This window comes from Phyllobates terribilis, unplaced genomic scaffold, assembly GCF_046119375.1.
Source record: "Phyllobates terribilis strain yellow unplaced genomic scaffold, ASM4611937v1 Scaffold_11__3_contigs__length_659146591, whole genome shotgun sequence".
In the NCBI taxonomy this organism is placed as follows: domain Eukaryota; kingdom Metazoa; phylum Chordata; class Amphibia; order Anura; family Dendrobatidae; genus Phyllobates; species Phyllobates terribilis.
Window position 1 is genome coordinate 601,310,783 of NW_027362771.1, and position 22,017 is coordinate 601,332,799.

The 22,017-nt window shown below is 45.7% G+C and overlaps 1 non-coding gene across 1 annotated transcript; it reads right to left on the bottom strand.

Annotated features, from left to right (window-relative positions):
* Positions 1-1,233: 1,233 nt before the first annotated feature.
* Positions 1,234-1,305, bottom strand: TRNAW-CCA (transfer RNA tryptophan (anticodon CCA)). The gene has a single exon. It is a non-coding gene; the product is annotated as a tRNA-Trp (tRNA).
* Between the last annotated feature and the right edge of the window lie 20,712 nt (positions 1,306-22,017).

Below are 22,017 nucleotides of genomic sequence, written 5' to 3' on the forward strand. Positions count from 1 at the left end.
CAGACAATCCCTGCATGGTTGGTGCTCTAAATAGCGCCAGACATGCAGGACACGCTTTTGGTGCACGAACAGTTATCGAACATAACCTCAAACAGCAGAATATTTTGCAAATCGTTCGGGTTCGTCGAACAACTCGAACACCGCCCAAAACAGCTCTAATTTGAGATTGGCGAACAGTTCTAGTCGAACACTGCTCTTCTCTACTCCCAAGCTATCTGTAGATTTATGCGAAAATTGGCTTGAAATTAACAAGGTATAGCGCACACAGCAACAGCGGTGCCGTCTAACATGCAGCTGCAGCAGTGAGAAAATGGTGGCGACGGGGAAAATGGCTGGGTCTTATAGGGCAAGGACATGTGACATACACTGCCAATGACACATGTCCTTGCTTGTGTGAAAAAAAGCACTTCGCTCCGTGTGTGCGCTGCTGATAGGCTGACAGATTGCACCTCCCCACTGTAAATGCGGGAAAGAGAAAAAAAAATGGAGATCTTCATTATTCCTGCAGAGATCCATCCCCTGCCCCTCCCCCCGCCCCGCTGTACACTCAAACTGCGTATTAACATTAATTTTCATCATTACTGAGAAAAAATCCAGTTATGATTTTGGTGCACGAACAGTTATCGTACATAACCTCGAACAGCCGAATTTTTCTCAAATCGTTCGTGTTCGCCGAACGGCTCGAACACCGCCCAAAAAAGCTCGAATTTTAGATTGGTGAACAATTCGAGTCGAACAACGCACATCTCTACACGCAACTTTCTGATCTGGAGTCAGACGCACTACCGTTGCACCACGAGGTCATATGAAAAGAAACTTTCTGCCCATAATATAACTCACTTAATAAGAGCATGAAGAAATCGTTGCACACCTTCTCGAAATTTGCTACTTTTACTTACAGACTGAAAAAGACATAAACAAGGATGAATGAACATCTTGATTTTGGGAATGCAGGGTTTTCCAGTTTAAAATTCAGAGTCTAGTAAAGAACTCTTTTTTCTTATGGATTCAAAGATGACAATGCTATGATCAAAGTGAAAAGTGATCCCAACGTGCCTTAAATATTCAATGTTTTGATTTCGCTTCCCTATGATTTTTCTCATCAAATAATTGTTTATAAGATATTAAACTATAACATTCAACTAAAAGACACTTTTTTAAACACTGTGCTGACAGATAGCAACACAGTTTCAATTTTAATCCAGACATGGGTTAAGTTATGAAAAAGTTTTTTGACCCCGACGTGATTTGAACACGCAACCTTCTGATCTGGAGTCAGACGCGCTACCGTTGCGCCACAAGATCATAAAAAAAGTGTCTTTCCGCCCATAATATAACTCACTTAAAAAGTGCATGAAGAAATCGTGGCACACCTTCTCGAAATTTGCTACTTTTACTTACAGACTGAAAAAGACATAAACAAGGATGAATGAACATCTTGATATTGGGAATGCAGGGTTTTCCAGTTTAAAATTTAGAATGTAGTAAAGAACCCTTTTTTCTTATGGATTCAAATATGACAATTCTGTGATCAAAGTGAAAGGAGATCCCAACGTGCCTCAAATATTCAATGTTTTGATTTCGCTTCCCGATAATTTTTCTCATCAAATAATTGTTTATAAGATATTAATCTATAACACACAACTAAAAGACAATTTTTCAGACACTGTGCTGACAGATAGCAACACAGTTTCAATTTTAATCCAGACATGGGTTAAGTTATGAAAAAGTTTTTGACGCCGACATGATTTGAACACACAACCTTCTGATATGGAGTCAGACGCGCTACAGTTGCACCTCGAGGTCATATGAAAAGTAACTTTCCGCCCATAATATAACTCACGTGAAAAGTGCATGAAGAAATCGTGGCACACCTTCTCGAAATTTGCTACTTTTACTCACAGACTGAAAAAGACATAAACAAGGATGAATGAACATCTTGATATTGGGAATGCAGGGTTTTCCATTTTAAAATCTAGAATCTAGTAAAGAACCCTTTTTTCTTATGGATTCAAAGATGACAATGCTATGATCAAAGTGAAAAGAGATCCCAAAGTGCATTAAATATTCAATGTTTTGATTTTGTTTCCCAATGATTTTTCTCATCAAAGAATGGTTTATAAGATATTAATCTATAACAATCAACTAAAAAACACTTTTTAAGACACTGCGCTGACAGATAGCAACACAATTTAATTTTTAATCTAGACATGTGTTAAGTTATGAATAAGTTTTCTGACTCCGCCTTGATTTGAACACGCAATCTTCTGATCTGGAGTCAGATGCGCTACTGTTGCACCACAAGATGAGATGAAATGAAGCTTTCCGCCCATAATTCACATGAAAAGAGTTTGAAGAAATCACCCAAATCTCGAAATTTACTACTTTTGCTCACAGACTGAAAATGACATAAACAAGGACGAATGAACATCTTGATATTGGGAATGCAGGGTTTTCCTGTTTAAAATTTAGAATCTAGTAAAGAACCCTTTTTTCTTATGAATTCAAAGATGACAATGCTATGATCAAAGTGAAAGCAGATCCCGATGTGCCTTAAATTTTCAATCTTTTGATTTCGTTTCCCGATGATTTTTCTCATCAAAGAATTGTTTGTAAGATATTAATCTATAACATTCAACTAAAAAACACTTTTTTAGACACTGTGATGACAGATAACAACACAGCTTCAATTTTAATCCAGACATGGGTTAAGTTATGAAAAAGTTTTTTGACCCCGACATGATTTGAACACGCAATTTTCTGATATGGAGTCAGACATACTACAGTTGCACCTCGAGGTCATATGAAAAGTAAATTTCCGCCCATAATATAACTCACGTAAAAAAGTGCATGAAGAAATCGTGGCACACCCTCTCGAAACTTGCTACTTTTACTCACAGACTGAAAAAGACATAAACAAGGATGAATGAACATCTTGATATTGGGAATGCAGGGTTTTCCATTTTAAAATTTAGAGTCTAGTAAAGAACCCTTTTTTCTTATGGATTCAAAGATGACAATGCTATGATCAAAGTGAAAAGAGATCCCAACGTGCCTTAAATATTCAATGTTTTGATTTTGTTCCCCGATGATTTTTCTCATCAAAGAATTGTTTGCAAGTAGTGTTGAGCGATACCTTCCGATATCAGGAAATATCGTATCGGATTGGATCGGACCGATACCCAAAAAGTATCGGATATCGCCGATTCCGATACCGGAAACCAATGCAAGTCAATAGGACACAAATATCGAAATGAAAATAAACCCTTTCTTTACTTGTAGGTTAATTCTACATGAAGTAAAACAACTAAGAATAATGTAGAATGTATTACGCGAAAAGCCGGCAATTCATCAGCGGCATACACCGGTACCCGACAATTTATAACAGACAGAATAGAGCTTCACACATAGATTAGATAGATATAAACATGTCAGTCACATATATATGAAGTTCAGTGACAGTGTTGGTTACTGTACTTGTTATTTAGTGTAAAGGATTTATTTAAAAAAATAATAGTGTTTTCGTGCACCGTCTCTTTAAAAAAGCCGACCGGCAATTCATCAGAGGTACCCGACAAGTTATAACAGACAGAATAGAGCTTCACACATAGATTAGATAGATAGAAACATGTCAGTCACATATATATGAAGTACTGTGACAGTGTTGATTACTGTACTTGTCATTTAGTGTAAAGGATTTATTTAAAAAAATAATAGTGTTTTCATGCACCGTCTCTTTAAAAAAGCCGGCCGGCAATTCAGCATCTGTACCCGACAATTTAGAATAGAAGGAATAGAGAATCACACATAGATTAGATAGATAGAAACATGTCAGTCACATATATATGAAGTACAGTGACAGTGTTGATTACTGTACATGTCATTTAGTGTTAAAATAAAGGATTTAAAAAAAAATTGGCGTGGGGTTCCCCTTAATTTTAGGCTCTAGCGGAGGTTAAGCAGACAGCTGGGGCAGATGTTTGAAGCCTGGGAAGGGGGTAATACCCACGGAGCTTCCCAGGCTACTAATATCAGCCCCCAGCTGCAAACATAGCCTTTACTAGCTATTAAAATGGGGGACCCCCCAAAAAAATGACGTGGGGGTCCCCCCTATTTTATTAGCTAGCAAAGGCTAGGCAGACAGCTGGGGTCTGATATTAATAGCCCAGGAAGGGTGCCATGAATATTGGCCCCCTCCCAGGCTAGAAACACCAGTCGTCAGCCGCCCCAGACATGGCGCATCCATAGGATGCGCCAATTCTGGCACTTAGCCTCGCTCTTTCCACTGCCCTGTAGCGGTGGCAGTGGTGTAATATTGGTGGGGTTGATGTCAGCTTTTAATGCCAGCTGACATCAAGCCCAGTTTAGTAATGGAGAGGCGTCTATAAGACATCTCCATTACTAACCCCATAGTCAAAGTTTAAAAAAAAACACAAACACCCAGAATAAAGTCCTTTAATTGAAATAAACACACAATTCTTTATTGTTCTAAATTAAACTATACTTACCATCAGGTACAATTGGTGATTGGTCGCGGGCAGCGTCCGTGACCAAACAGCACAGTAATGTTTAACTTTGGCGGCAAGATCAGTGATTGGTCGCGCGCCAAGACCGCGACCAATCACCGATTTGGGTGCCACATTTAAATAGCGGCCGCGACCAATCAGCGAGCTTGGCGCCAAATTTAAACAACGCTCTGCTGATTGGTCGCGGACGCCAGACGCGTCCAATCAGTGAGATTGGCGCCAAATTTAAACAACGCTCTGCTGATTGGTCGCGGACTCCAGCCGCGACCAATCAGCAGTATTGGCGCCAACTTTAAACCCCGCTCTGCTAATTGGTCGCGGATGCCGGCCGCGACTAATTAGCATTATTGGCGCCAAATTTAAACACCGCTCTGCTGATTGATCGCGGTCACCGTCCGCGACCAATCAGCAGTATTGGCGCCAAATTTAAACCCTGCTCGGCTGATTGGTCACGGTTGCCGACCGCGACCAATCAGCAGTATTGGCGCCAAATTTAAACCCCGCTCTGCTGATTGGTCACAGTTGCCGGCCGCGACCAATCAGCAATTTTGGCGCCAAATTTAAACCCCGCTCTGCTGATTGGTCGCGACCGCCGGCCGCGACTAGTCAACATTGTTGCCGCCAAATTTAAACACCGCTCTGCTGAATGGTCGCGGTCGTGACCAATCACCATTATTGGCGCCAAATTTAAACACCGCTTTGCTGATTGGTCGCGACCGCAACCAATCAGCATTATTGACGCAAAATTTAAACACTGCTTTGCTGATTGGTCGCGACCGCGACCAATCAGCATTATTGGCGCAAAATTTAAACCCCGCTCTGCTGATTAGTCGCGACCGCCAGCCGTGACCAATCAGCGATATAGTCGCCAAATTTCAACACTGCTTTGCTGATTGGTCGTGGTTGCTGGCCGCGACCAGTCAGCAATTTTGGCGCCAAATTTAAACACCGCTCTGCTGATTGCACCGGGTCTGCTGCATACATATTCTAGAATACCCGATGCGTTAGAATCGGGCCACCATCTAGTTTCATAAAATAATTTTAAAAAAAATTGACGTGGGGCTTCGCACTATATTTGTGTCCAGCCAGGTACAGCAGGCAGGAACGGGCTGCCCCCAATCACCAGCTGCCTATTTGTACCTGGCCAGACACAACAATATAGGAAAGCCCTTTTTTTCTTAATTATTTCATGAATTTCATGAAATAATTAAAAAAAAAAAATACGTGGAGCTTCGCCCTATTTTTGTGTCCAGCCAGGTACAACTAGGCAGCTGGGGGCTGGAATCTGCAGCGCAGGGAGGCCCAAGTTTAAAAAAAATACGTGGAGCTTCGCCCATTCCAGCTGAAGCCAACGATCTCCTGCAATAAAAGAAAAATAATAAAGCAACATAATCCTTACCTTTCCATGGTTCCCAGGACAGCTTCAGCTCTGCTACATCGAGATGACAGGCTGGACCGCAGCAGAAAGCTGCCATCCAGCCTGTCATCCCGCAGACACTGAGAAGCGCAGGCATGCTTGCGCTCCTCAGCGTCTCTCTGTGACGGCATAAAGATGAGCCGAGTTCATGTCCAATGAACTCAGCTCACCTCATGTACGTCACTGACAGCGTGGGAGAATTCTCACGCTGAAGCGCTGAGTGCAGGAGAATTTTCCCACGCTGTCAGTGACGTGCATGAGGCTGATATTTAAATTTGGCGCACAAATTGGTGATTGGTCGCGGGCAGCGTCCGTGACCAATCAGCACAGTAATGTTTAACTTTGGCGGCAAGATCAGTGATTGGTCGCGCGCCAAGACCGCGACCAATCACCGATTTGGGCGCCACATTTAAATATCGGCTGCGACCAATCAGCACAGCGTTGTTTAAATGTGAATCCAAGATCGGTGATTGGTCGTGGCCGATATTTAAATTTGGTGCACAAATCTGTGATTGGTCGCGGGCAGCGTCCGTGACCAATCAGCACAGTAGTGTTTAACTTTGGCGGCAAGATCAGTGATTGGTCGCGGTCAAGACGGCGACCAATCACCGATTTGTGCAGCACATTTAAATAGCGGCAGCACCGCTCCCCGGTCCTCCCTTTACACCCTAGCCGCAAGGATGTCAGCGGCGCTGCCTGTGCAGATACTTCCGCTGCGAGAACCCGGGACATGAGCGGGCGCTCGCAGCAGAAGTATCCCGACCCGCAGCACCGCTCCCCGGTCCACCCTTCACACCCTAGCCGCTGATGTCCCCACAGTATCCGCATGGTGTTACAAAGGTCCGGACATTTGTGTTAAAAATCGCTGATTGGTCGCTGGCGCTGCCCACGACCAATCACCGATTTGGGCGCCAAATTTAAATATCGGCCGCGACCAATCACCCATCTTGGCTCCACATTTAAACACCTCTGTACTGATTGGTCGCGGACGCTATTTAAATGTGGCACCAAAATCGGTGATTGGTCGCGCCCAGCGTCGGCGACCAATCAGCACAGCGGTGTTTAAATGTGGAGCCAAGATCGGTGATTGGTTGCGGCCGATATTTAAATTTGGCGCCCAAATCGGTGATTGGTCGCTGGCGCTGCCCACGACCAATCACCGATTTGGGCGCCAAATTTAAATATCGTCCGCGACCAATCACCCATCTTGGTTCCACATTTAAACACCGCTGTACTGATTGGTCGCGGACGCTATTTAAATGTGGCGCCAAAATCGGTGATTGGTCGCGCCCAGCGTCGGCGACCAATCAGCACAGCGGTGTTTAAATGTGGAGCCAAGATCGGTGATTGGTTGCGGCCGATATTTAAATTTGGCGCCCAAATCGGTGATTGGTCGCTGGCGCTGCCAGCGACCAATCAGCGATTTTTAACACAAATGTCCGAATCTTTGTAACACCATGCGGATACTGTGGGGACATCAGCGGCTAGGCTGTCAAGGGAGGACCGGGGAGCGGCGCTGCGGGTCGGGATACTTCTGCTGCGAGCAGTCGCTCATCTCCCGGCTTTTCGCAGCGGAAGTATCCGACCGGGCAGCGGCGCTCCCCGGTCCTCACCAATACGATTCGCTGATTGGTCGCGCTCTCCGCACACGACCAATCAGTGATCTTGGCGTTAAAGTTACACACCGCTCTGCTGACTGGTCGCGGACGCTGCCCGCGACCAATCACCGATTTGGGCGCCACATTTAAATAGCGGCCGCGACCAATCAGCGAGCTTGGCGCCAAATTTAAACAACGCTCTGCTGATTGGTCGCGGACGCCAGACGCGTCCAATCAGTGAGATTGGCGCCAAATTTAAACAACGCTCTGCTGATTGGTCGCGGACTCCAGCCGCGACCAATCAGCAGTATTGGCGCCAACTTTAAACCCCGCTCTGCTAATTGGTCGCGGATGCCGGCCGCGTCTAATTAGCATTATTGGCGCCAAATTTAAACACCGCTCTGCTGATTGATCGCGGTCACCGTCCGCGACCAATCAGCAGTATTGGCGCCAAATTTAAACCCTGCTCGGCTGATTGGTCACGGTTGCCGACCGCGACCAATCAGCAGTATTGGCGCCAAATTTAAACCCCGCTCTGCTGATTGGTCACAGTTGCCGGCCGCGACCAATCAGCGATTTTGGCGCCAAATTTAAACCCCGCTCTGCTGATTGGTCGCGACCGCCGGCCGCGACTAATCAACATTGTTGCCGCCAAATTTAAACACCGCTCTGCTGAATGGTCGCGGTCGTGACCAATCACCATTATTGGCGCCAAATTTAAACACCGCTTTGCTGATTGGTCGCGACCGCAACCAATCAGCATTATTGACGCAAAATTTAAACACTGCTTTGCTGATTGGTCGCGACCGCGACCAATCAGCATTATTGGCGCAAAATTTAAACCCCGCTCTGCTGATTAGTCGCGACCGCCAGCCGTGACCAATCAGCGATATAGTCGCCAAATTTCAACACCGCTTTGCTGATTGGTCGTGGTTGCTGGCCGCGACCAGTCAGCGATTTTGGCGCCAAATTTAAACACTGCTCTGCTGATTGCACCGGGTCTGCCGCATACATATTCTAGAATACCCGATGCGTTAGAATCGGGCCACCATCTAGTTTCATAAAATAATTTAAAAAAAAATTGACGTGGGGCTTCGCACTATATTTGTGTCCAGCCAGGTACAGCAGGCAGGAACGGGCTGCCCCCAATCACCAGCTGCCTATTTGTACCTGGCCAGACACAACAATATAGGAAAGCCCTTTTTTTCTTAATTATTTCATGAATTTCATGAAATAATTAAAAAAAAAAAATACGTGGAGCTTCGCCCTATTTTTGTGTCCAGCCAGGTACAACTAGGCAGCTGGGGGCTGGAATCTGCAGCGCAGGGAGGCCCAAGTTTTCTGGGTCCCCCCCGCTGCAAAATGCAGTCCGCAGCCACCCCGGAAAATGGCGCATTCATAGAAGCGCCATCTTCTGGCGCTGTACGCAACTCATCCAGGGCCCTGGTGCGGTGGCTCACTGGGTAATAAAGGGGTTAGGGCCAGCTTGGCATTATCAGCTGGCCCTAAGCCCGAAATTCATGGGGTCACGCCAATATTAGACATGACTGCCATGAATTTCTAGTAAAGTATTTAAAAAAAACACAACACCCAGAAAAAAGTCCTTTAATTGAAATAAACAGACAATTCTTTATTGTTCTAAATTAAACCATACTTACCGTTACGCCCACTCCAGCTGAAGCCAATGTCTTCTGCAATAAAAGTAAAATAATTAAGCAACCTCATCCTTACCTTTCCATGGTTCCCACGACAGCTTCAGCTCTGCTACATCGAGATGACAGGCTGGACCGTAGCAGAATGCTGCCATCCAGCCTGTCATCCCGCGGACACTGAGAAGCGCAGGCATGCTTGCGCTCCTCAGTGTCTCGCTGTGACGGCATAAAGATGAGACGAGTTCATGTCCAATGAACTCGGCGCACCTCATGCACGTCACTGACAGCGTGGGAGAATTCTCCTGCACTCAGCACTTCAGCGTGAGAATTCTCCCACGCTGTCAGTGACGTACATGAGGTCAGCTGAGTTCATTGGACATGAATGAGCTCACCTCATGCACGTCACTGACAGCGTGGGAAAATTCTCACGCTGAAGCGCTGAGTGCAGGAGAATTTTCCCACGCTGTCAGTGACGTGCATGAGGTGAGCTCATTCATGTCCAATGATCTCAGCTCACCTCATGCACGTCAATGACAGCGTGGGAAAATTCTCCTGCACTCAGCGCTACAGCGTGAGAATTCTCTCACGCTGTCAGTGACGTGCATGAGGTGAGCTCATTCATGTCCAATGAACTCAGCTGACCTCATGTACGTCACTGACAGCGTGGGAGAATTCTCACGCTGAAGTGCTGAGTGCAGGAGAATTCTCCCACGCTGTCAGTGACGTGCATGAGGTGCGCTGAGTTCATTGGACATGAATGAGCTCACCTCATGCACGTCACTGACAGCGTGGGAAAATTCTCACGCTGAAGCGCTGAGTGCAGGAGAATTTTCCCACGCTGTCAGTGACGTGCATGAGGTGAGCTCATTCATGTCCAATGATCTCAGCTCACCTCATGCACGTCAATGACAGCGTGGGAAAATTCTCCTGCACTCAGCGCTACAGCGTGAGAATTCTCCCACGCTGTCAGTGACGTGCATGAGGTGAGCTCATTCATGTCCAATGAACTCAGCTGACCTCATGTACGTCACTGACAGCGTGGGAGAATTCTCACGCTGAAGTGCTGAGTGCAGGAGAATTCTCCCACGCTGTCAGTGACGTGCATGAGGTGCGCTGAGTTCATTGGACATGAATGAGCTCACCTCATGCACGTCACTGACAGCGTGGGAAAATTCTCACGCTGAAGCGCTGAGTGCAGGAGAATTTTCCCACGCTGTCAGTGACGTGCATGAGGTGCGCCGAGTTCATTGGACATGAACTCGTCTCATCTTTATGCCGTCACAGCCAGACACTGCAGAGCGCAAGCATGCCTGCGCTTCTCAGTGTCTGCGGGATGACAGGCTGGATGGCAGCGTTCTGCTGCGGTCCAGCCTGTCATCTCGATGTAGCAGAGCTGAAGCTGTCGTGGGAACCATGGAAAGGTAAGGATGAGGTTGCTTTATTATTTTTCTTTTATTGCAGGAGATCGTTTGCTTCAGCTGGAATGGGCATGGTGGTAAGTATGGTTTAATTTAGAACAATAAAGAATTGTGTCTTTATTTCAATTAAAGGACTTTATTCTGGGTGTTTGTGTTTTCTTTTAACTTTGACTATGGGGTTAGTAATGGGGGTGTCTTATAGACGCCTCTCCATTACTAACCTAGGCTTGATGACAGCTGGCATTATAAGCTGACATCAACCCCAACCCTATTACCCCACTGCCACCGCTACAGGGCAGTGGGAAGAGCGAGGCTAAATGCCAGAATTGGCGCATCCTAAGGATGCGCCATTTCTGGAGCGGCTGACGGCTGGTGTTTCTAGCCTGGGAGGGGGCCAATATTCATGGCACCCTTCCTGGGCTATTAATATCAGCCCCCAGCTGTCTGCCTAGCCTTTGCTAGCTATTAAAATAGGGGGCACCCCACGTCATTTTTTTGGGGGGTCCCCCATTTTAATAGCTAGTAAAGGCTAGGTATTCCGCTGGGGGCTGATATTAGTAGCCTGGGAAGCTCCGTGGGTATTACCCCCTTCCCAGGCTTCAAACATCTGCCCCAGCTGTCTGCTTAACCTCCGCTAGAGCCTAAAATTATGGGGACCCCCACGCCAATTTGTTTTTAAATAAATCCTTTATTTTAACACTAAATGACAAGTACAGTAATCAACACTGTCACTGTACTTCATATATATGTGACTGACATGTTTCTATCTATCTAATCTATGTGTGATTCTCTATTCCTTCTATTCTAAATTGTCGGGTACAGATGCTGAATTGCCGGCCGGCTTTTTTAAAGAGACAGTGCGTGAAAACACTATTATTTTTTTTAATAAATCCTTTACACTAAATGACAAGTACAGTAAGCAACACTGTCACTGTACTTCATATATATGTGACTGACATGTTTCCATCTATCTAATCTATGTGCGATTCTTTATTCTTTCTATTCTAAATTGTCGGGTACAGATGCTGAATTGCCGGCCGGCATTTTTAAAGAGACGGTGCATGAAAACACTATTATTTTTTTTGATAAATCCTTTACACTATATGACAATTACAGTAAGCAACACTGTCACTACTTCGTATATATGTGGCTGACATGTTTCTATCTATCTAATCTATGTGTGATTTTCTATTCCTTCTATTCTAAATTGTCGGGTACAGATGCTGAATTGCCGGCCGGCTTTTTAAAGAGACAGTGCATGAAAACACTATTATTTTTTTTAATAAATCCTTTACACTAAATGACAAGTACAGTAAGCAACACTGTCACTGTACTTCATATATATGTGACTGACATGTTTCTATCTATCTAATCTATGTGTGATTCTCTATTCCTTCTATTCTAAATTGTCGGGTACAGATGCTGAATTGCCAGCCGGCTTTTTTAAAGAGACAGTGCATGAAAACAATATTATTTTTTTTTTATAAATCCTTTACACTAAATGACAAGTACAGTGTTATGCACACGCCCGGACTGACTGGCGTGTGCGGGTGTTGTGTTTCCACTGTACCATGAACCGGAGAGTGCCTGGAGGGGCGTGACTAAGTATCTGGCCGATCCGACCAAGATGGCACGACGGCATACGACGCCAGTGCACCAGGGAGAAACCGGGCAGAGGGACCAGGTGCTACTCCAGGTCAAACTCCGGACACGGGGGTTGACCCACACAGGGATTACTGGAACAGGCTTGTTAGGCTGGCGCACAGACTGGAGGGTACAGGCAGGCACGACTGGTATGCAGGCAGGCGGGTAAAGGCAAGCGCAGCTAGAGTGCAGACAGGGAGGCACTAGCAGGTAGGAACACAGGCGGGATAGGACCCAGTACACACTGGGACTCAGGAACAATACAGGCAGAGGGGTACAGGCAAGCACAGCTAGAGTGCAGACAGGGAGGCACTAGCAGGTAGGAACACAGGCAAGATAGGACCCAGTACACACTGGGACTCAGGAACAGGCAGGTTAGGCTGGCACAGACTGGTGGATGTAAGCAAACACGGCAGGTATGCAGATGGGTGGATACAGGCGAGTATGCAGGCAGGGAGGTACTGGCCGAAAGGACGGGCTGGAGCACAGAAAGGTTAAGACCCAGTACAGACTGGGTCACAGAACCGCAGATGCGGTAGACAACCACAGCAGAGAGGGAACGCCCGAAGCGGTGGGCAAGAACAGAGTAGGACGGGGCTGCAGGAGCAGCGAGCACAAGCAGGGCAGGACAGGACTGCCGGAGCAGCGGGCAGAAGCAGGGCAGGACAGGACTGCCGGAGCAGCGAGCAAAAGGGTCAGAGCGGAGCAAGGCTGCCGGAGCAGTGAGCAAAAGGGTCAGAGCGGAGCAAGGCTGCGGAGCAGTGAGCAAGGAGTCAGAGCAGGCTAGAACCGCCGGAGCGGTAAGAAAAGGAGTCAGAGCAGACTAGAACCGCCGGAGCGGTGAGCAAAGGAGTCAGAGCAGACTAGAACCGCCGGAGCGGTGAGCAAAGGAGTCAGAGCTAGAGATGAGCGTTGTTCTACTCGAACTGTTCGCCAATCTCAAATTCAAGCTGTTTTGGGCGGTGTTCGAGCCGGTCGGCGAACACGAACAATTTGAGAAAAATTCGGCTGTTCGAGGTTATGTTCGATAACTGTTCGTGCACCAAAATCATAACTGGATTTTTTCTCAGTAATGATGAAAATTAATGTTAATACGCAGTTTGAGTGTACAGCGGGGCGGGGGGAGGGGCAGGGGATGGATCTCTGCAGGAACAATGAAGATCTCCATTTTTTTTTCTCTTTCCCGCATTTGCAGTGGGGAGGTGCAATCTGTCAGCCTATCAGCAGCGCACACACGGAGCGAAGTGCTTTTTTTCACACAAGCAAGGGCATGTGTGATTGGCAGTGCATGTCACATGTCCTTGCCCTATAAGACCAAGCCATTTTCCCCGTCGCCACCATTTTCTCACTGCTGCAGCTGCGTGTTAGACGGCACCGCTGTTGCTGTGTGCGCTATACCTTGTTAATTTCAAGCCAATTTTCGCACAAATATACAGATAGCTTGGGAGTAGGGAATAGTTGTGATTGCAGTCCTTTTAAGGACTAGGTTACAGCATTTCCTACGACTTTTATCAGGCAGGTCTGTGCTCTTAAATAGATAGATTGTGGGAGTAAAGACTAATTGTAATTGGAGTCCTTTTCAGGACTAGGTTACATCAGTTCCTATCAGTTTTTGCCAGGCAGGTCTGTGCCAGTGTTGTGCAAGTTTTTTTCACAGCATTTGGCTGAATCTAGCAAAGCTAATCCTTATTGGCCTATTGCAGAGTGTGTTAGTCAGTGGAGTAGCCTATCTGTGTTGCAAGATATACCACCTGTGTATAGAATACCAATTTTTTTACTGCACCTAGTGAAGTAAAATCTTTTGGGCATAGCATCATTCTATTAGTCCATCTATACTGACCTCCATCAGGTTGCAAACTGAATATAATTTTTTTCTGCATCTAGCTCTGAAAAAATATTTGGGCTTCTAGCGGTGTGTGGGACTTGGTCTATTAGTCCATCTATACTGACCTCCATCAGGTTGCAAATTAAAAATAATTTTTTTATGCATCTAGCTCTGAAAAAATATTTGGGCTTCTAGCAGTGTGTGGGACTTGGTCTATTAGTCCATCTATACTGACCTCCATCAGGTTGCAAATTAAAAATAATTTTTTTCTGCATCTAGCTCTGAAAAAATATTTGGGCTTCTAGCAGTGTGTGGGACTTGGTCTATTAGTCCATCTATACTGACCTCCATCAGGTTGCAAATTAAAAATATTTTTTTTCTTCATTTATCTCTGAAAAAATATTTGGGCTTCTAGCAGCGTGTGGGACTTGTTCTATTAGTCCATCTATACTGACCTCCATCAGGTTGCAAATTAAAAATAATTTTTTTCTGCATCTAGCTCTGAAAAAATATTTGGGCTTCTAGCAGTGTGTGGGACTTGGTCTATTAGTCCATCTATACTGACCTCCATCAGGTTGCAAATTAAAAATAATTTTTTTCTTCATTTAGCTCTGAAAAAATATTTGGGCTTCTAGCAGTGTGTGGGACTTGTTCTATTAGTCCTTCTATACTGACGTCCAGCAGGTTGCAAATTGAATATAATTTTTTTCTGCATCTAGCTCTGAAAAAATATTTGGGCTTCTAGCGGTGTGTGGGACTTGGTCTATTAGTCCATCTATACTGACCTCCATCAGGTTGCAAATTAAAAATAATTTTTTTCTGCATCTAGCTCTGAAAAAATATTTGGGCTTCTAGCAGTGTGTGGGACTTGGTCTATTAGTCCATCCATACTGACCTCCATCAGGTTGCAAATTGAATAAAAAAATTTTCTGCATCTAGCTCTGAAAAAATATTTGGGCTTCTAGCGGTGTGTGGGACTTGGTCTATTAGTCCATCTATACTGACCTCCATCAGGTTGCAAATTAAAAATAATTTTTTTCTGCATCTAGCTTTGAAAAAATATTTGGGCTTCTAGCAGTGTGTGGGACTTGGTCTATTAGTCCATCTATACTGACCTCCATCAGGTTGCAAATTAAAAATAATTTTTTTCTGCATCTAGCTCTGAAAAAATATTTGGGCTTCTAGCAGTGTGTGGGACTTGGTCTATTAGTCCATCTATACTGACCTCCATCAGGTTGCAAATTGAATAAAAAAAATTTCTGCCTCTAGCTCTGAAAAAATATTTGGGCTTCTAGCGGTGTGTGGGACTTGGTCTATTAGTCCATCTATACTGACATCCATCAGGTTGCAAATTGAATAAAAAAATTTTCTGCATCTAGCTCTGAAAAAATATTTGGGCTTCTAGCGGTGTGTGGGACTTGGTCTATTAGTCCATCTATACTGACCTCCATCAGGTTGCAAATTAAAAATAATTTTATTCTGCATCTAGCTCTGAAAAAATATTTGGGCTTCTAGCAGTGTGTGGGACTTGGTCTATTAGTCCATCTATACTGACCTCCATCAGGTTGCAAATTAAAAATAATTTTTTTCTTCATTTATCTCTGAAAAAATATTTGGGCTTCTAGCAGCGTGTGGGACTTGTTCTATTAGTCCATCTATACTGACCTCCATCAGGTTGCAAATTAAAAATAATTTTTTTCTGCATCTAGCTCTGAAAAAATATTTGGGCTTCTAGCAGTGTGTGGGACTTGGTCTATTAGTCCATCTATACTGACCTCCATCAGGTTGCAAATTAAAAATAATTTTTTTCTGCATCTAGCTCTGAAAAAATATTTGGGCTTCTAGCGGTGTGTGAGACTTGGTCTATTAGTCCATCTATACTGACCTCCATCAGGTTGCAAATTAAAAATAATTTTTTTCTGCATCTAGCTCTGAAAAAATATTTGGGCTTCTAGCAGTGTGTGGGACTTGGTCTATTAGTCCATCTATACTGACCTCCATCAGGTTGCAAATTAAAAATAATTTTTTTCTGCATCTAGCTCTGAAAAAATATTTGGGCTTCTAGCAGTGTGTGGGACTTGGTCTATTAGTCCATCTATACTGACCTCCATCAGGTTGCAAATTACAAATAATTTTTTTCTTCATTTATCTCTGAAAAAATATTTGGGCTTCTAGCAGCGTGTGGGACTTGTTCTATTAGTCCATCTATACTGACCTCCATCAGGTTGAAAATTAAAAATAATTTTTTTCTGCATCTAGCCCAGCCAATAGTTTTGACCTAATACCACAGTTTGGCCACTCAGCTCTGCTCAGTTACCATCCATTGTTTTTTTGTGCAAACAACTCCAGAGTTGTGAATTAGTTAACCACCAAAATGAGTGGAAAAAGGCCTGCTGCTGGTGGAAAGGGGAATAGGCGTGTTGGGAAGGGGAAAAAAGGTTGTGTCCGTGGGGTAGGTGCAGAAGAAAGACCATCTTCCAGCCAAACTAAAATGTCTACTTCTTTTAGCGGACAATGTGATAAGATCCCTTTCTTACGGCCACGCCAATCGCTACAAATTCCAGATGAGGCACAAAAACAGCAGGTGCTTCAACGGATATCAAGTGCTCCTTTAAGTGGGCTCTCCTCCACATCAACTTCAACATCACAAATACTCCAGTCCTCAAAGGTGTCACCCAAATCGCACTTGCTTCCTCACAGCTCCCAAATCTCCAGCTGCCCGTCTGAGTATGAGGTAGAACAGATGGTTGAGTCTGCAGAGCTGTTTACTCATACTATAGCCTGGGAATCAGAGGTCGACTCCAGCGCTTCTGTGAATCCAGACGAGGAAATGATCTGCACTGATGCCCAGAATCTTTATGAGTCGGATCCAGGAACAGACGCAGAAGGTTCTGACCATAATGTAGACCCTCATTCCCAAACTGTAACTACTGTTGGTGGAGACAATGAGGAAGACGATGATAAGACTCAAATACCTGATTGGAGCGACAACTTTAGTTTTTTGTCAGGGCAGGAACAGGTTGGCTCTGAGGACGACGGGTGTGATAACGCACAGGGTGATGATGATGAGGTCGGAGATCCCACTTACTGTCAACCCACAGTCAGCCAAGAGATGAGGTCAGCAGAGGAGGTGGAGGAAGATGCTAGTGACGACGAGGTCAGGTTGCGCCTTCCTGGACAGAGACGTAGTACTGGAAGCATGTCAACAGCTGCATCCTCAAACACAACTCTGCCTCTCACCACAAGTCGTGGTGGCTCTTCAGGTCGCATGGGTGCTAAGCCTTGCATAGCCTGGGCATTTTTTCAGATCGATAAAGATGACCCAACTCGTGTTATCTGTAACATTTGTCAGCAAAAGCTAAGTAGAGGCCAAAAAATACATAGTTTGAGTACTTCATGCATGAACCGGCACATGGACATGAAGCAAAAGTTGCAGTGGGAAGCTCAGTGTACTACAATGCGGCCTAGCCGGCCGGGCCAATCACCGTCTGCCATATCTTGTGCATCCGCGGCCTCTTCATCCTCTGTGACTGGGGGGACAGCAGTCACACCTGTTTTGGGGCGCAGACCTGCCACCTCTTTACCCGCAACAGCCAGCGTGATTGGCAGGTCATCATTTTCTTTGGAGGTGGTAACACCAGCTGGTGTTGAGCGCTGTCCGACATCGATAGCACCACCTTTGGATCAAGGCAACCTAACATGTCCGCCTGCATCTTCCTCACAGACCGGCAGTTTGCCGGGGACACCCTTATCAACCCCGTCTAAGCACAATAGCCAGCCCTCGGTCCCTCAGATGTGGACAAGTAAAAGACCATTTCCTCCTAGCCATGAGAAAGCTAAGAGGTTGAATTTCACCATCTGCAAGCTCTTGGCTACAGAAATGCTGCCTTTCCGCCTGGTGGACACAGAGGATTTTCGAGACCTTATGTCCGTCGCAGTGCCCCAGTACCAGATGCCCAGTCGGCACTACTTCTCAAAGAAAGGTGTGCCTGCGCTCCACCAGCATGTCGCACACAACATCACCGCTTCTTTGAGAAACTCTGTGTGTGACAGGGTGCATTTCACCACAGACACTTGGACGAGTAGGCATGGACAGGGGCGTTACATGTCGCTGACTGGGCACTAGGTAACTATGGTGACAGCAGGACAAGGGGCTGCTGTCCAAGTCTTGCCGTCCCCACGAGTTGTGCGTCAATCCTCTTTATGTCAAAGTTCCTCCACTGCTTCTGCCTCCTCAACCTCCTCTCGGTCTTCCACCTGCACCCAAAGCCTGTCTGGTCATGCCACAAGCTTTCTAACTGCGCAGAAGGGATCCTGCACACCTCCTTACTATGCTGGCAGTAGGGCTCAACATCATCAGGCGGTTTTTACATTGAAATGTCTGGGAAATGTGATTCACACAGCTGAGGAGTTGTGGTCAGCTCTGGAGAACCAATTTCATGAATGGTTGTCTCCACTGGACCTGAAATCAGGGAAGGCCGTGTGCGACAATGCTGCAAACCTGGGTGCGGCCCTTCGCCGGGGCAATGTCACACACGTGCCTTGTATGGCTCACGTGTTGAACCTGGTTGTCCAGCAATTTTTAGCCCACTATCCCAGACTAGATGGCCTTCTGCAGAGGGCACGGTCGCTGTGTGCTCACTTCCGCCGTTCGCATCCCGCAGCTCAGCGACTTACATCCCTACAGAAGTCGTTGGGCCTGCCACTTCACCGGCTAAAATGCGATGTGCCTACCCGGTGGAATTCAACTCTGCACATGTTGCAGCGACTGTGGCAGCACCGACAAGCCCTGGTGCAATACGTTCTGACGTATAGCCTGGGCCAACGAGATTCAGAGGTGGGGCAAATCACGCTGGAGGAGTGGTCTCAGATCAGGAACCTATGCACCCTTCTGCACAGTTTTGAAATGGCGACGAAGATGTTTAGTGCTGACGATGCCATTATCAGCATGACTATTCCGGTGATTTACATGCTGGAGCACATGTTAAACAGAATTCGGAGTCAGGTGGTGGCACAAGAGGAGGTGGAGGAAGTAGAGGAGGAGGAGTTGTATGCGGAAGGGCTAACATCTGCAAGGTCCAGACGGTCGGCAGCACCAAGGCGGCAGGCATGTGAGGGTGGGGGAGATGGTTTTACCAGGGCGCATGGTAGCAGCCAAACTAGTGAGGAAGGTGCAGGAGCCCAGGAAGAAGTGGAGGACGAACTGATGGAAGACTCATCAGATGAGGGAGACCTTGATCACATTTCTGTTGTGCGAGGTTGGGGGGAGAGGACAGAGGAAGGAAGCATGATTGTTACCTCGCCACCAACACAACAGGGACTTGGTGCTCCTGGATGCGCAACACACATGAGTGCCTTCTTGCTGCACTACCTGCAACATGACCCTCGAATTGTGAGAATTAGAAATAATCCTGACTACTGGGTTGCCACACTGTTAGATCCCCGGTACAAAAGTAAATTTGCAGAAATTATTCCTGCCATAGAAAGGGATGCACGCATGCAGGAGCATCAGCAGAGACTGTTGCAGAATCTTACATGTGCTTTTCCACAAAATACCAGTGGTGCACGTAGTGAATCTCACAGTTCCAACTTGCCAACCGTGGGACCGTCAAGTGTTCAGCACTCAAACCGTAACAGAACCACAGTATCTGCTGGTAACATCAATTTTGCGGAATCATTTCACCACTTTTTTAGCCCATCCTTTGCAAGGCCACAGGAGACAAGAAGTCTGACACATAGTCAACGCCTAGAGACGATGGTACAGGAGTATCTCCAAGTAAACATTGAAGCCACGACTGTGTCACTGGACCCTTGCTCTTTTTGGGCTTCCAATCTGGATAAATGGCCGGAGCTAGCCACTTACGCCTTGGAGATCTTGTCATGCCCCGCAGCCAGCGTTCTGTCTGAACGTGTGTTCAGCGCTGCTGGTGGTGTGCTGACAGATAAGCGCACGCGGCTCTCCACTGATAATGTAGACAGACTCACGTTCATAAAGATGAACAAATCATGGATCCGAAACGACTTTTCTACCACTGTGTCATCCTGGGGAGAGTAAAAGCTTGATGATTGGTTAAAATCACCCTACCAAGCTTTCAAATTACTAATCATGTTTATCTGTATCTTGACTGGAAAATAATTTGGGCTTTGTAGCAGTGTGCAGCACTGATCCTATTAGGCCATCTATAATAAGCTTCACCAGATTTAAAATTAAAAATAATTTTTAGCTGCATCTAGCCCGGAAAATAATTTTGGGGCTCCGAGATGCGCAAGACACATAAGTGCCTTCTTGCTGCACTACCTGCAGCATGACCCTCATATTGTCAGAATTCGAAGTAATCATGACTACTGGGTTGCCACACTCTTAGATCCCCCAAACTTTTCGATCAACCTTTTCATTTTAATAAAGACCAAAAAAATGGTCATTTTTGAAATTATAAGCATTAGCAGGTTGTTAGAAACTGAAATCAAACAGTTTTCAACTCAAAACTTTATTCTAGGTGATGTTACATTTTCACATAGGACCCCTTGTTCGAAAGGAGCTTCTGAACTCTCTCGTCCATTGAATTTGTCAGGTTTTGGATGGTTTCTGCTTCAATTGTTTTGCATGAGGACAGAATACCCTCCCAGAGCTGTTGCTTAGATGTGAACTGCCTCCCGCCATCATAGACACTCCTTTTAATGATGCTCCAAAGGTTCTGAATGGGGTAGAGGTCAGGGGAGCATGGGGGTCACACCATAAGTTTGTCCCCTTTTATGCCCATATCAGCCAGAGATGCAGATGTTTTATGTGCAGCATGAGATGGTGCATTATCATGCAGAAAAATGATCTTGCTGTGAAATACACGGTTCTTCTTCTTGAACCATGGCAGGAAGTGCTGTTTGAGAAAATCCACATACATTATGGAGTTCATCTATAGCACCTTCAGGGATCCTAAAGGGGCTGACAATCTCTCTCCCCATGATTCCAGCCCAAAACATTACTCCACCTCCTCCTTGTTGGCGCTGTAGCCGTGTTTGCGTGGGGTGTCCATCAACCAGCCATCCTCCACTCCATTCATCTGGACCATCGAGCGCTGCACGGCACTCATCCGTGAACAAAACAGTTTTGAAATCAGTCTTCATGTAATGTTTGGCCCACTGGAGCCGTTTCTGCTTGTGTGAAGTGGATAGAGGAGGTCGACAGGATGGCATATGCACAGCTGCAAACCTCTGAAGGACCCTGCATCTTGTTGTTCGGGGGACGTTGGAGGCACAAGCAGCTTCAAAAACTTGTCTGCTGCTATGACAAGGCTTTTTTGCCGCTGCTGTTTCAACCTGACGTAATTGCCTGTAGGAAAGAGTCCTCAATTTGCCCTTATCAGCACGCACACGTGTGTACTGTGAATCAGCTACATACTTCTTGATTGCCAAGACACTTCATCCTGATCATCGCACAATGTTGATTGTAGTCATGCCTTGACCTAAACACTCCACAATTTGTTGCTTCTCAGCAGCCGAAACATCCTTTTTCTTTCCCATTTTGGCAGAAAATGTAGGCTGCTTAATAATGTGAGAGAGCCTTCTTAAGTAGTCTTGCCTTTCATTGGACACACCTGCCAAACTAATTAGCACAGGTGTCTGCAATTGCTTACAGTGATATAAAGAGCCCTGACACACATCACCATCAATGAGTTTAACTGACAAACAAACAAATTCTTCCCTTATCACTCCTAAACACTTTTTGCATAATAATTTGGAACGCGGTGTACATGTGCTTTTCCACAAAACACCAGTGGTTCACGTAGTGAATCTTACAGTTCTAACTTGCCAACCGTGGTCTGTATGGAATTGTTCAATAAAGGGCCCAAAATTAAGATAATATAGATGGGAGAGGTCTCTATGAATAGGAATTCCTAAGTATTTGATACCCTGTGAGGGCCAGGCAAAGGGAAAGTTGG